Source organism: Nelumbo lutea, chromosome 6 (assembly GCF_056320005.1).
Source record: "Nelumbo lutea isolate HS-2025 chromosome 6, American lotus-T2T, whole genome shotgun sequence".
Classification (NCBI taxonomy): domain Eukaryota; kingdom Viridiplantae; phylum Streptophyta; class Magnoliopsida; order Proteales; family Nelumbonaceae; genus Nelumbo; species Nelumbo lutea.
The window spans coordinates 28,913,324-28,920,417 of NC_142689.1; the positions used below are offsets into that span (position 1 = coordinate 28,913,324).

The following is a 7,094-nucleotide window of genomic DNA, read 5'->3' on the forward strand; positions in this document are numbered from 1 at the left end:
ATGGAAAAGATATGATATCCGAAAAATAAACGAGCAATAAACTGGAATCATAAACGTAGTAGCAAATCAGGTGTTATTTATCAAAATTCATGGGTGGGTTTTGATTGGTCAAGACTTTCCATATCATATCTTTTCCCTATCATAGATTTTCCCATTAAAGAATGAAATGTGTATCGACTTCACATACATCCTTCGAAGGGAATCATAGCCATCTCTGTATACTCTAGATCAAGGTTCAAAATATCGATATGTATCAGGCCATATCGGCTGATACATATCATATCGGGGGCTTCTCGATACGTCCCTAGAGGGGATGTTTCGGGGTCTAAGTGGGTTCAGGGGGTGGATGGACCTTAAACCGATTCCTCTGAACCAGATTTATAAAAAAAAAAAAAACAAAAAAAAAAAACAACTATCAATACACTCTGATACGCCATATTGAGTGTATTGATATTTTGAACCTTGCTCCGAATCTCCTATCCACATGCTCTTTCCCACATTACCACCCACACAATACTATCGTTATGAATTAGGAACATCTCCCCATGACAAAGGAGGTATTCCCAATGTGAGCCTGCAATGCCATGTGGATCGGGATGTGAGAAGAGTTTGTGGGTAGGAGATCCGAACCCATCTCTGTATTAAATACATGTTGAGAAAATGTGCAGATTTCTCGATGCATCGGTTGGTGTTTGATAATACTAAAAACACTTTTTACCCAAGTAATTTCTTGAGGTTATGGGTTGTCGCTTGGTAAGCCAAAGTTCAAAGACATAAAGAGTATCAGGAATAGTAGTTATCAGAACTTGAACCCTAGTGAAGAGTTCTCTCTTTAATGTTGTTGTTTGTGATCAGATCTTGATAACTGCATTTATGTGTATATGATTTGTAGCAACATTAATTGATAAGATAATTCAAATTTGAAATAGAGATGTATGTATGGGATTTGTAATGATTTAAGCATGGGGTTTGTAATAGTTGAATATGGTTTATAATGATAAGTACCAATTAGATCTTGGTTTGTATTAAATTGAATATTGATTTGTGATAGTCATGTATGGGTATTTAAATATTATACAATATTATACATGATTTCTAGTAGTTAGTATAGATTTGTCATGATTGATTATGGGTTTGTAACAGTTTGTTCTAATTGAATCTCAATTTATGATGGTTGAGTATGAGTTTGTGACAGTTGAGCATGGTTTGTGAAATGTAAGTATAGGTTAGCTTCAGTTTGTAATGTTTGAGTAGTAGAAAATTAATGATCATGTGCTAAATATAGAGCAGCTACACCTGTCTATCATTTTTTTTTGGCAAAAATATCATTTTTTTAGATTCACTATTTATCTTATAATTTTGTCTACTATGAATTTTTTATTTAATCTAAATAACTAAATCAGGTTTAATTTGTAATTTAAAAGTTTTATAACAAATTTTTATTTGATCTACAAAATTAGCTTAAAAAATTAACATGAACCCCACATCATTTGGAGTAGTTAGCTTTTTTATAGGTAGCCATGTGTCTAAAGTTATTATACCCAAAAGCTATCATATCAATCTTCCTAAAGAAAAGAACCCATTCAACAAAAATATTTTAACTTTTGAGGATGATTATAATACCTTTTTTTCTATTTTTTTGACAAAAGAAAAATAGGAATTCATTAATGAAACCAAGGTCAATAGATACAAGTCCAAGGGGATACTGCAGTGCATCCCTAAAGGAACAACATTTAAGAAAGAGAAATTCTATGATATTGGAAGATATGACACAACAATAGTTTTGACCAATCAAAGCACCCCCGTGAATTGTTATGAATACCACCTGATTGGTCACCTCTTTTATGATACCAGTTGATTGGCCGTAAGACTTTTCGGTATCATGTCTTTTCGGTATTATAACCGAATCCTTTAGTAAAGACAAGTAGAGGAGATATTCAGGAAACAAAAATCTACAAGTTAATCAGGTCCACTCTCACCAAAGCTTGTTCCCAATCAGGGCAGGGATGAACAAAGGAACCCTGTTGAACCACACCTTTCCTAGCCAGAGAATGCGCCACCTTATTGAGCTCCCTGCTAACAAAACAGAAGGAGACTGAAAAGCACCTCAGCTAAGTCCCAAAATATCCTTTCACAAGAGAACAAAAAAAAGAAAAAGAAGAAGAAAAAGAAAAACACTTTAGGAGATAAGTTGAAGCTTTTAGCCTACTTGAAATCAAGATCTTGCCGTCTGACTCCAAATTACTCTGCCTAAATTCAGGTTTCATGCTAATCTCAGTGTTTGAGTTTGTAATGGTTTGTAATAGTTGAATATTAGTTTATGATAGTTTTAATGATTTTAATAATTGAGCATATGTTTGTAACGGTGATCAATACACCAACCGAGGAACGGTTTATGATAGTTTTAATGATTTTAATAATTGAGCATATGATAGTTTATGATAGTTTTAATGATTTTAATAATTGAGCATATGATAGTTTATGATAGTTTTAATGATTTTAATAATTGAGCATATGTTTGTAACGGTGATCAATACACCACACTAATACAATCTCAATTCGTGGTGCATCTTCTATGTCACCAACCGAGGAACGGCTCATTGGTATGTCAGCTGATTCGCTTCAGCATTGATGTAGAATCGATCTTGCAACCACCAATTTGGATAAAATGGGGTTACTAGTGGTGTGTGGCACCAAATGCCAAAAAAAAAAAAAAAAAAAGAAGAAATCTATTATATCAGATATCAATATGTCAAAAAATTGATACATATGGGATGATGCATCTTTGATACTTCAAACCTTGATTAATACCATCTGAACAGACCTCCAAACTGTGAAAACTCAGATTTGATTTAACGATTTTTGTCTTGGATCTTGGGATTTACGAATCTTCTGCATTCTCATGGGTTCAATATACTTTTATTAATTGATAATTAAACTTGAACAAGAACAACGTACTATTGCTTTTCTTTTATACATGTGGTAATTTGTAAAAAAGCTATATAGTAAATGATTTTGATACTTGGTTGATGGGTTGGACTATGATACTAGAAAAAATTACTTCTAATTAACTGATATCATAAAAAAGGTGACCAATCACGTGGTATTCATCACAACTCATAGGGTGTTTTTATTGGTCAAAGCTCTTTTCATGCTGAGATAAAATCAGTCCCCCACAACATCCCACAGCACATTCCTGTCCTATATTGGAAACATCTCTTAATGATGATTCATCATGGGGAGATATTCCCACTTTTCAATACACGGCGGAGATGTGCCGTGGGACGTTGTTAGGGACAATTTTGTAGGGGCTGATTTGAACTCTTTGATGTTATGGTTTTATTATAGATTTTCTAAACTTTACTATTATAATTCAATTTTTCTTTTGCGTTGTCATTCAGCTTCCGTAGCATAGTGGTAGTGCGTTCGCTTCGTAAGCGAAAGGTCGCGAGTTCGATCCTCGCTGGGAGCTATTTTTTGGTATACACTCTACCTTTTTTATTTTTCCATCCTCATCCAATCATTCGTACCGGTCAAAACTTCTCCCACTCTAACTCAGAATGAAGGTCAATATTACTATACAACGTGCCAAATTTACCATAATCTGTATTCTCCGCCGTCTGATGAATAAAAAAAAACTGGGATCCTACATTTGCAAAAGCATCTCTTCTTGGTGCTGGTGGGGGACATCATGGATCATCTGTCACCAAACATTAACCAAAAACAAAGTTTTACAAACGTGTTGGTGTAGCTTCCCTCAGGCATTGTCTATATTCCTTATGCTGGACCTCTCACCTCTTGGGCTTTCTTATTTTGTTTGTTTGAGTAGGTTAATAGAACTTCAAATTCATTCACTAAAAGATAAACCTTTTTTTTTCATTTGTGAATAAAATATAAACTAATTAAAACGTGATTGATGAATTTAGGGGATATATGGCAAATTTTCTTGTCCCCACCTCATTTTGGAGACAGTTCTTGTGAGTATGGAGAAAGATACCCGATTGGATTTGGAGTTAGGATGGGATGGAAGTCCATATCTATGTATACTTGGTGATTAATAATGTTAAATATTAAACCCATTTATAATAATATTTTTTTCCTTAAAGAAAATCTTTTTCTCAAGGTAAAACAAACTTTTAATTAAAAAATAAAATTCAGGGATTCAAATGATCAAATCCCCAATGGGCTGAGAACCATCTCCCATTGGAGTCAGAGATGAAAGTTGGTTTCTCCCTGATGGGGAACACTGTTGTAGAATTTGTAAAAGGGAAAATTTCACTTTAGTACCTTGAACTTTGGGGGTAGTGTCAAGTTATAATTCGAACTTTCAAATGTGTCGCTGCACTATTTAAACTTTCAAAAAGTGTCAAGTTGGTCTCTATTGTTAATCGACCGTAGTTATCTATTTAAAATGTTAAAACTACACATCAAAAGAAGGCATTATTCATTTAATTCTACCTTGAGACTGAACCGGTTGAGGCGTTTGAGATTCTAGACTAATGAAGTCATTATCTTCTACCTTCAGATCTAAAACACATTCTTGTCTAGTTATTTCTTTGCTTTCAGTTATTGTTTCCCTTAATCATATTTAATATTTTTTTTCTCTTTTTCTTTGAAGATAATTGATTTAGTCTCAAAGTAGAAGATAATGAACAGTTTCTTTTGAAGGGTAGTTTTGACATTTTCAACAAATAATTGACGGCCGGTTAACAACAGGGACCAATTTGACACTTTTTGAAAGTTTAGGTATTGCAAGTTTGAAAGTTCGAGTCCTAATTTGACACTACCCTCAAAGTTTAGGATACTAAAGTGAAATTTCCCCTAATTTTGAAGTCAAAAAATTTGAGGTCAATAACGAAGAGTATGGTTACTGACTCAAATTCGTCCCATTTCCATGGCAAAGTGGGCTCTTTGATTAGAACTTGGATTTAATCCTCACAAAACGGTGTTCATACCATCCTCATAGCCACTTGCAGCTAGGGGTGTTCACTAGTCAGGTTGGGTCAGTTTGAGTCATTTTCTTCAATCGACCCAACCTAGCCGATTTATTTATTGACTAAACCAAAACCGACCGGCCTTGAAGCAAAACCGACCCAAACACGAAGGGTTGGTTTATCGGTTTAATCGATTTATTTAATATATCTTTTTTTTCCCTTTTCAAAACCAAAGAGTGAAGACTCCAACAGTTATCTCACCATTCCAATTTCCAAGAGTCCTTGACAACAATGCTTGCTAAACCCAAAAAGGTAATAAATAAACTGATAAGGTAATAAATAACTTTATTTAACCTCTCTTTTTTTTTCTTTCCAAAATTGAGGAGTGAAAATTCCAACAGTCCAACTTGTATGTCCATTCCAATTTACAAGATCCTTCACGTCAATGCTTGCTAAACCCAAAAAGTTAATAAATAATTTTACTTAAATTTAAAATTAACTATGATTGGGAGTAGGATTGAGTAGGGACTACTTAGTAATTACTTAAAACGTATAGGGTCGGTTCGATTTCGGTTATCATATATAAAAACTGAAAATCGAACTAAATTATCAATTTATTTTCTCACACAAGTCGGAACCGACCGATGGTTTTAAAGAACTGATAAACTCGAATTGGATCGGGCTAATTTGATCGGTTTAACATTTAATATCAACAACCCAAGTTGCAATCGTGCGTTGAAAATATTTTCATACTTATATGCTTTTATTCATGAAAAGTTATCCCCAGTGCATAACTAAAGTGGCTGTGACGTTTTGTGAAGACTGAATCGCATCTCCTCTGATTATATAACAAACGAAACTTCTCATTTAGTGGGGGAGAGGCCGGCCGGTTGCCTTTAAATTAACAAACATTCAAGGTTAGGTGACTGTCCCTGCACAATTGTCAACTAATGAGTACCCTAGCATTTTTATTCTCTCTCTCACCCCCTCTCTCTCCCATCTTTGGTTGGAGAAAGCTGGTTGATACTTTAAATTTATTTTGTTGCTGCTGGTAGGAGATAGACATCCCACGCGACCCGTGCAGTGATGCAGCGAAGGGGCTACCGTTCAAGGTTCACACACCCGACCGGAAAGGAATAACACCCCTTAGTCCTTACAACTCTGAAAAAGATGTTTCCATGTTTCATGGCACCCTTTGAATGATTGATGAATAAAAACTTGGTTTAATTAATCTTCATAATTAATAATGTATTAAGACATAAGCCCTTGTTAATTAATTATAATCAGTCTCCAATTATTGTTTTCAGCCTCGTGTACCAAATTAAGATGAATACATCCTCATATGTATGACTATGAAGAGTTCATTGTTCACTTACCAAATTAAAATAAGAATAAAAGGGAAAAAGATTATCATATCCATATCCATACCCATGATAATACCCATGATGATCTTGATCTTAAGTAGTCTCAACTCTCAACCATATATATGTAATTTCATTACTTCATGGTCTGGATGATGAAAATTATTAAGAAATTAAAATCATCAAAACTGAATTGACCACTTGAGTTTATCCCTCTATATGGCTGGAAACAAGGTTGAATTGTAGAAATTAATGAAACATACACAATCTGAGTAGAGGAGAATATGGCTGGAAACAAGTTTTTCTCTTATAAAACTTAGTTTTGAACTTGTCCCACATTGGAAAATTATAAGTTTTGTTTTTAGTATTTCAATAGGAGCTAATTTATACTCCTTAGAATTAATAGAAGAGAATATGGGGATTTGATACCGTGCAACGCAACACACGTGCACGCGTGTGCAACACAATGAGGCGCTTTAGAGGCGCACTTTGCTCGCACCCGCGTGGCTCGCAATGGGTGGCTTTGGTTTTGGTGCATTGCTAACTGTTGATGAGATCAACGGTCACGATTCGATCGGGTGTGATCAAGAGGCACAATGTTTGAAATCGTGACTGTTCAAGGTGCCATCTCTAAACGAGCACCTACCTTTTCTTCATACCTTTTCACAAATTATTTAAGGAGCATGAATCAGATTCCAAATCACACAATTTCGAAATTCACACACTCTCTCTCTCTCAGTCTGGTCTACTACAGTCTCACAGAAGGTTTCTTTGGAGACTCTTCAACTTTGCTAGTTGC

General features: G+C 34.7%; 1 non-coding gene across 1 annotated transcript; it reads left to right on the forward strand.

The window, feature by feature from the left end:
• Positions 1–3,400: 3,400 nt before the first annotated feature.
• Positions 3,401–3,472, forward strand: TRNAT-CGU (transfer RNA threonine (anticodon CGU)). Its single transcript has one exon. It is a non-coding gene; the product is annotated as a tRNA-Thr (tRNA).
• The last annotated feature ends 3,622 nt before the right edge of the window (positions 3,473–7,094 follow it).